The following is a 10,000-nucleotide window of genomic DNA, read 5'->3' as shown; positions in this document are numbered from 1 at the left end:
TTATTCTGAAAATTTTGAGATGTTTAGTGAGAATCTCTGTTTGTTTAAAAAATGCATTGATGTGTAAAATAAAATGGATAAACATAATTCGGAAAAAAACTTATCAAATGTTTACAGACCTTTTATGCTACTAGTATATTTGTTATCATTTTCTTTCGCTTGTATACAGCCTAGGGTCATGATTACGAACATTCTGAGTTCAGACTCTAGTGGCAAAACTGCACATTTTCTTTGCATTGAAACTTTCATCCTAGTCGAGTTTTTATGATGAAAGTTGCTACAATTTACAATTCGAATTGGAACAATAGCATTTATTTTTGTAAAACAAATACAATAAAGATGATTCTTTGAAGTGTATTAAAAGTTATTTTTTTCTGAGTCTGAGTCTAGACTTGGAACTCTGACTGTAAGTATGGCCCTAAGCATAGTGAACATTATCTTTGAGGTATACTAGTCCTTACAATAAATTTTATTGGATTGGGTATAATTGTTTTTAAAACAACCATGTGCCCATATCACAAAACTAGTGAAGTCAACTCAATTAACTACCAGAGATAATGGAATGTTTCAAATTCTTGTTTGATTTTTCTTTTTTCAAAATCATATTTTCTCATAAAATGTGTTGATAAGTACAGTTTGTCAATATTCCAAAGAAAAATCATTCTTGAGCGATTGCTTAATTACTTTATTGGCTTTTTTGTTTTCTTTGAAATATAAACCAAAGTTTAAAATAAGCATATGCTATGTATAATTATGCTCCATATACCATCCATATACCGCCGATGTATCTATATATAGGTGACTTATAGGCCCGATGGGCCGGGTGTAAATGTAAAAATATTCATTATGAAATGTTATTATGCTATGCACACATGTCACTACAATAAACAATTTACTTACTTACTTACTTACTATGAGGGAATGCGCTAATAAAAAGACTAATGCAAAATGCGATTTGAATTATTTTAAGATCTAATAAGGTAAAAACAAGTTGAGATTGAGATATGACTGAAGTATTTTTTTGTGATATTGGGGCCCTCATCTGCTTTGTTATCAATTTTAAATGTACGCAGACAAGAGACATGCGACGTACAGGCAACACATACAGATCAATATGCATCGCAATATCTTTTATCAGAACAGAGCAGAACATGATGTTTATTATCTTATGCATAGACAGCATTTCGATAAATCAAAATAAAGTTTAGGCAATACGTCAAGAAATGTACAAATAAATAAACACGATTATGAATGCATGCACAAAGCTGACGAAAATATTGAACTCAATGAGAGTATGTTAACAAATACATTTTACGGTGTCAACAGACACACAGACAGACAGACAGACAGTATGGTCACAACGATGCATGGCATAAAACTGTGAGATAAACATATATTTAATACAGTAACTATTATGGGATATATAAGGACAGATATCTTGGGGTTACCGCATTGGACGGTCAGCGAAACAGAAATTCACTGGGGGTTTCAAACTAGTGCATTGGATCCTAACATGAGGTAACGCAATGGACTAGCGGTTAGCTATACAGAAGTTCACTGGGGGTTTTAAACTAGTGTATTGGTGCCCAATATGGGGTAACCGCAATGAACCGGCGGTCAGCGATACAGAAGTTCACTCGGGGTATCAAACTAGTGCATTGGTGCCCAACATGGAGTTACCGCAATGAACCGGCGGTCAGCGATACAGAAGTTCACTGAGGGTTTCAAACTAGTGCATTGGTGCCCAACATGGGGTAACCGCAATGAACCGGCGGTCAGCGATACAGAAGTTCACTGGGGGTTTCAAACTAGTGTATTGGTGCCCAATATGGGGTCACCGCAATGGACCGCCGGTCAGCGATACAGAAACTCACTTGGGGGTGCAAACTAGTGATTTGGGATTAAACCACACACTTATCCCACTATTTATCAATTATTGCAAATTAAAAACAATTAAGCCTTGATTGAGATCAATTCATGATTGAAGAAATTGATTTGCGATCCTGAACAAGTTCCTTATCAAAGAAGTTGTGTATAATGTGTTGTATTAATGTTTACGTAGTTACGCGGCCAAAACCCATCTGTTTCATCCATGAAAAAAAAACTTGAAACACGAACCAAACGACCTTAACTGGCCCAAGAACAGAAAGATAGATGGGTTTTGAGTATAGATCAATCAATAGATGTGAACGCTTTCTTGAAATAAAAATGATAAATGTAAAATTTCAAGAAGCCGGTGCGAACGATAGTGGGTACGAATAATCTATATTTGCTCAAGCTTCGGCATAGATGAAATCTGGTAACACACCTGTGCTAACTTAAAATGCCTAATGTTTCAAAGAGAACCCCAAGCCATTAAGATCGCTCATGTGATTTAAAAACACATTTGGTCCCACTGTGAAACATGTGTATTGAGTGGCGGTTTTAAAAGAAGATATGGCGAAAAATGCATTCAGGTTTAGCTAATGTACCCCGGCGGGTAGGTCGATGGGATTTTTTTATTGGTGAGGGGGAGAAGCCAAAGCGAAAAAAATAACAAATGTATCACACACTTGAAGTGTTACATAAAAAATATGGAAATGATGTTAAATGGATTCGAAATTAATTGTATGCAATTATTGACCTACATTGCAGTCCCAATAAATATTCATAGCTGTCTGGTGCATATATTTAATACACTCGAGTTATTATCAAAGTTTTTAATTTGCATATACGCATGTTATTTTTTGTTATGTTAAAGAATTTTCGCTTCAATTTTCGTGTAGGTCTCTAACCGCGTATAATGGTAGCGACGAGCTTTAGAAGCTAAAACCTACTATTCCTACCATAACTTATTTTTATACATGCAATTTGTATGATGATAGATAATTCTTGGGTTGTATTTTCTTGAAAAGTCAGACAGTGTCTCGATGTGTTCTCATATGACAGATTTATAGCGAAATTGTGTTCCAATTTACACTACTTGTCATTTAAAAAGGCCACCAAAGGCTCAAGAAGTGTTAAAAACCGTCTCAGAACTGTTAAAATTAAAGCCAGTCAAATCAAACAAAACCGTTTTTGCGACAGACCATTGGCCAATTGTCCTTTTTGTCTGTGAAAATCTTAACCACGGCTGGTCGCAGCACATACAACTATCATTCCTCACCGTTGCGATGGAAAATTTCGGCCTGACCGCAGCAAACCAATGCAAAAAGCTCGTCGCAGCACATTCATCACTCCTCGTCCACCGTTGCGATGGAAAATTCATCGTTCGCAGCCAACTCTCGCCCACGGCTTGTCGGAGCAAATACTGCTCTTCCCCTCGATCGTTGCGATGGAAAATTCATCGTTCGCAGCCAGCCCTTGCCCACGGCTCGTCGGAGCAAATACTGCTCTTCCCCTCGATCGTTGCGATGGTAAATTCATCGTTCGCAGCCAGCCCTTGCTCACGGCTCGTCGGAGCAAATACTGCTCTTCCCCTCGATCGTTGCGATGGAAAATTCATCGTTCGCAGCCAGCCCTTGCCCACGGCTCGTCGAAGCAAATACTGCTCTTCCCCTCGACCGTTGCGATGGAAAATTCATCGTTCGTAGCGAACCCTTGCCCACGGCTTGTCGGAGCACATACACCTATCCTTCTCGACCGTTACGATGGGAATTTCGTCGTCCGCAGGCAACCCTTGTCTTCATGGCACATACAACTCTCCTCCTCCGCCGTTCTTGCAATGAATAACTCCGACGTCTTCCGGGAGTGTTTGCCAGCGCTGCGATAAATCTCTTAAATAATCATGATACACCATTTTACTATCCCTACAACACCATTGTCCCTTTCGGACAGCATAAAGTAATTGCCAACTAGTATTCATAACAAAGCCATCCTTTGACCAGCATTGTTATGGTCTTTGGTCTCGCCAGAAATAGTCATAAGACGCGAATTGTTTTTATTGTATAAAACCCGTGCCGTTGTTGAAAGTATGTACACCACCCGAAGCTCAGTTGATGAAGGGACGAAAGATTTCGCCATTTCCAAGGATTTCTTTGCCAGCAGATTCCTCATCGTCATCTAGTTAAAGTTGTGATGGTTTGTGGATTTCCCGTCATGAAACACTATTTGGTATGATTCCTAACTAGTAGTAGAAATGTATGCATTGCATGTAGACATCTGTTTTCACAGCAAACATCGCCAAAGGAATATATGATCACTCATGTTTTGAGTTAAATTTTGAGACTTATACTCAGAAAGGCATTTTTAATGTATAAAACATCGATTTAAATTATTATCATGGTTTTAAATGCGTACTTTCTTATATACCCTGCTATTGTCATTGGTATTGCAAGTGTTTTAATAAATGCTATTGAAATGGCTATTTAACAAAAACAAGAACAAGAACATTAAGAACTTCGTTTGAAATCAAGACTCAGGACGTTAGCTTCAAGACACATGGACGTTTGTCCAAAACGTTTGTCTTAATACAGTTATCATGGAGATATATGTAGCTATTATATCGCCTAGGATATTCTCTACAAAATTGAGTCACGGAACACCATCGTCTCAGGTACGTCAACCTTTCAACAGGGATCTCTGTGGGAACAAGATTCAGCCATGATATACAATGTGGTTGAAGTTGTCTTCCATAGTCAGATAATGAGTTGCCGACGTCCCAGGAAGCTCCGTTGACAACTTCACATTGAAGGCAAGGTATGATGACCTGGGATCTCTCCCCAAACACCAGTCACGACACGCCTTTCGGTTGCCGTAGGCGTATATATCAGCAAGTGGAATTGCCAAGAACTCAAGAACACCAACATGTCAACAGGGAGATTTTGCAAAAGAGACCTTCGCATCACAAATACTCTGGGTGCAATCTGTGATGGCCTGGGATATTTCCCCATGCACCAGTCACGTTAGGCATGTTCTAAAACCTGGCCTGGCCCGGCCTGGCCCGGCCTGGCCTGGCCTGGCCTGCTGAATCAGCATTTTGTGTCAGGCCAGGCCAGGCCAGATTTTATACATAATGAGAGTTCAAGCTCTGAATATACGTAAACACAATGATAGACCTTTATTTAAAAATTAAATTGCATGTTTAATATAAATTTTTTTAGATTTATCTAGATCAAAAATGTAGTTTATTTGAATGCATAGTTATTTAATTTTCTTTTACAATTTTTTTTCCAACTCTATGAATTGTAAGATGGAAATTCTACACCTTAAATAAAGACAAATCATAAAAATCATCACAAATGAAATATATATGTATGTAAAAACATTAAATATGTATGTATGTAAAACTTGAGTTTGAACACATATATTTTAAGATTCAATTTGTAAACCAAGATCTGTGCACTTTTTTGTTTTAGTGTTTGCAATACAGTGTAATCCCATGCATTCAACTAAACTACTTTTTTATCTAAATAAAAACTTAAGAAAAAAAGCATTACATTAACATGCAGTTTTATTTCTAAATAAAGGTCTATCATTGTTTTCCAGTATATTCAGAGCTTGTTCTCTCAATATGTATAAAATATGGCCTGGCCTGGCCTGGCCCGACACAAAATGCTGAGTCAGCAGGCCAGGCCAGGCCAGGCCAGTTTTAGAACATGACGTTACGTTACGCCTTTTGGTTGCCGTAGGTCTCGATATCTGCAACTGGAATTGCCGACGTCAAAGGAGCACCATTGCATCAGTCAACAGGGAGATACTGCAAAATGCTCATCACATTACAGCTGCTCTCGATGCAATGTGCGATGGCCTGGGATATCTCCCCAAACACCAGTCACGAAACACCTTTTGGTTTCCGTTGGCGTATGTATCCGCGAATGGAATAGCCGACGGCTTAGAAACGCCAATCAGCCAACAGTGAGATTTTGCATGAAAGACCTTTACTAGAAATGAATCCCTGAAGCAAGATCTTTTGGCCTGGGTTATATCCTAAGTTCAGATGGCCATGTGTCATTCAGTCGTCCTCTGCAACCGCTAGGCCAAATCGTTGTTTTAAAGCACCCTTAATACGGCTACGCTAAAAAAAAGTTTTAAATGAAAATTAGTTTTTTTTTAATTTTATAAATTGAAATAAAAGTAATATTGTAACGATATATTATTATTTTGTACGTACGCATCATATATATTGAGGATTGTGTAGCAACTAAATAGCTGTATTTAGACATGTACGCATCATGTATGCATAAACATATTAAAGTGTAAGAATCCGATATAAAAAAATGGTCCCGGGTATATTTCATGTATCTAAACCAATTATCTTGGGTTCCTTTTAAAACTATTTTACCAGTTCACTCGTTTTGGGGTCTAACTACATTTGTACTATTGAAACATGAAGTATATGTCAAACAAGGTCCAAGGGAGACTACCTTCGATATACTGAAGTGTTCACAAGAAAGGACGAGTTATATACTACAAGTTTCCCATCTCATTTTGCTTATTATTGATTTAGGTATGCTTGCTATAATTTATTAAAATACAAGGACATTCTACACTAGATTTGAAAGGTTTTTGAAGTACTTAAAATGAGTTGCTCATATCTGCGCTTTTTATCAGTGATTTACTGGTAAGGTACTAAATGCACTTTTTAATAACCGTTCCTAATATAACATTATCTTGTGGAATGTGCAATAGAATAATTGTTCAAACATTTTTGCATAAAATTATTAAATTTGATTTTGTAATAAAATATAATACAATTTATTGCGCGCGTAAATTGAAAACAGCTCGTTTCTAACAACTAAACTGATTCTTATAAGTATATAAGTAGGTAGGTAGTTTATTATTTTATAGTTGCATGTATAATACTGATCAGAAAATCTCAAAATGTAAAAAATAAATCAGTTATCATCTGGACTTATGGGCGTATAAGACACCAGTAATAAAATGTACAAATTTAACAAAAACTCAGCTTAAAGATGAATATTGAAATATAACAGATATATATAATTATAATTTTGAAATTTGCTAATTCATATTGAAATGAGATAGTAGACTGTTACTTAAATGCAAGACATAACTTTGAAAAAGGTGATGGAATATATATGTTATATATGAACATATTTATACATAACACTTTTTCTTATTAAGTATACATGAACAAGAAATTGGTAAAGTCATTGTGGATAATGATGATGATGATTATTATCATTATTATTATTATTATTATTATTATTTATTATTATTATTATTATTATTATTATTATTATTATTATTATTATTATTATTATTATATTATTATTATTATTATTATTATTATTATTATTATTATTATTAAACTGCTGCTGCTGCTGCTACTGCTACTGCTACTGCTACTGCTACTGCTACTGCTACTACTAGTACTAGTACTAATTACAATTCAACTAAAAAAACATCATATTGTATAAACAAGTCGTGACTTAACTAAGCATTCCAAATATGTGATAAAGGGCCATTACGAGAATTAACAAAAAGAGCATCTTCTAAAAGGCCGAACATTCTTTCGATGTCTGTTTCAAATTAAATTATGTTTGCCCAATTTGGCCCTTTTAACCAATTTCCGTTGCGGTTTGCATTTAGCAACGATCCTCTTATGGTAGAATAGCTCAACCTTTCACATCACAATAGATGGTTGCTAAATGGCGGCCACTGCTCCGCCCAAAGATGTATGTAGCCTTTGGAGGTGTTGCGGCGCCCGGCCGCAGACCCTAGGCGCTCAATTGAGCGGCAGTAACGGCCACCGGTGATGAACTTGACGCAATGGCCACCCGATAGATGATCCTAGATCTGCCTATACCAAATGAACAAGTAGTAAGGAATTCGCCCCACATGTAAGCTATATACTACCAGTACTGATAGCAACATTAACCTTAATGCTAAATAATGATGCCGGCGATCCCATATGATTCTGATTTTTTTAAAAGGTATATGTTAGCATCAGGCATAAAAATTCAATATTTGTTGGTCGGATACCTTACGCAGATCTGTCTTTCGCAAAACGAAAACTACACCATAATGCCTTGAAATAGCTAGTCCTGGCCCAACCCGGTACCACACGGAGCCAACACGGAATGCCCCGGTTTCACCACGACAGCGCCACGGACCGTCCCGGATCGTCCCGAACCAATACGGTATCAACACGAATGACATCACTGACCGTCCCGGACTATCCAGGATTAGCTACGGACTGTTCCGGACCCAAACTGGAACGACCGGGTAGATCGGTATCCAACACGACGAGCTGGCGCCCAGGATCAACACGGTGCCACTACGGACCTTCCCGGGGTCCACACGATCGCTACACGGATTGTTCGGACTACCCGGAATAAAAAATCCCCCCGGATAGTCCTGGACGGTTCAGGATAAGCAAAAGAACTTTAAAACTGTTCAAAATTGCCGGGTTGGTATTCCGAACCATCCATGGCCATCCCGGCAGTCCGGGAGGTTGGTGGTACTGAGGCTATGGGAGATACTTATAAACATTGGGGTCTTAAAGCTGCTCTCTAACAGATGGACGTTTTGACAACCTTTTTTTAATTTTGTCTTGGAATGAGCATTTTCTGCGTAAATGTCTGAAATCCGTTGACATAAGACTATTGACAAAAGATCACTAACGCTGAAAGAAAACGGAATTATTTGGCACTTTAACGAACAATGAGATATGTTCTAATGTGAGTTATCTTATGAATTGATTGATTGAATTGAAGGGATTGTTAGATGCCAAAATCATCTGACTCTGAGACAAAGAATAAAAACAAAAAATATGTCAAAATTGTCAATCTGTGAGAGTTTGTCCTTAAGGTATTCAAATGAAATCTGGTACAATGATTGTCGGATACAATACACACATGTAAAGCAGGGCCCGTAACTCCTATGTCAATAAATGTTGAGTTATGCCCCCTTTCGAGTAAAAAGCTATAGAAGATCGTCGTTTGTTTTTGCTGTAAGGCCAATATAAATCAATAGCTAGATTTTCATCCATGTTTTTTTTTTTAAAAAGAGGGCGGGGGGGGGGTGGGCATTTTCTTTTTTATATATTTTTTTTTATTTTCCTCATATGGCTGTTTTATTATTGAGTTCATGCTCTTTCTTAATGCATAAGGAACCATATGCATGTGATTCTTGATGAACCACGAACATAATCGTAAGAATGTTCCTGTTTTAAATGTGAATGTTATACATCGACACAGTAGGTATGAATAAACGCCGTTCCCGTACCGGACCGATACTCAAATACAGACCCTAATTCAACATTTTAGTTTGCGTCAATAAAATTTAAGGGGCGGCGGTAAAAGAGGGGGGGGGGAGCGAGGATGAAAATCGAGCAATTAATTTATAGTCGCCTTAAGCAGCTCCCGTACCAACGGCCAAGCTGGGGTATGATAAATGTGTAATGCTCACAGGGCCAAGTAACGTTTGATTCATACTTTATAAAAAAAATGAACGTTTAATTTGTTAAAATTTAACCCAGCTAAGGTCATTTCTTTCAAAGGTTGTACATTTTTAGAACGTATTTCTAATTTGTCATAATTTCTTAGCTAGACACAATTATTAATGGATTCAATGCCACAGATGTTTATATAATATAACACTGTCCAACAATTTTGTCAGCCTATATTTCTTCTAGATGCAGATGCGCAGTTACCATTTCTTTTTAATTATTTACCTTCCTAGATGGCCAAGTGTTTGCAGATCATTTTATATGCTGACAATGAGACGTGGAAACATTTATCATTCTCTTAAATAAATTAAAACAAATAATATCATGATAGTTTCCTAATCATTAAAGATAAATATTATTATTTGATTCAAACCATATGAAATATAATGAGATATTAATGAACTCGAAAAAAAAATTGAGGCGATGCAATGGCCTAACCATTCATTTAAAGTAAGAACATAGACTAACAAATTTTATTTTATGTAGTGGTCTTCATTATATTTTGTCAACTACCCACTGACTGGGCCAGCCACTCTTTCACCTTATTAAAATTAATAACGGCTGAATGTTACTGAAATAAATGTATTGCAAAACCTTCTCACTGAA

Source organism: Mya arenaria, chromosome 5, assembly GCF_026914265.1.
Source record: "Mya arenaria isolate MELC-2E11 chromosome 5, ASM2691426v1".
In the NCBI taxonomy this organism is placed as follows: Eukaryota; Metazoa; Mollusca; class Bivalvia; order Myida; family Myidae; genus Mya; species Mya arenaria.
Note: the sequence above shows the minus strand (reverse complement) of the source record.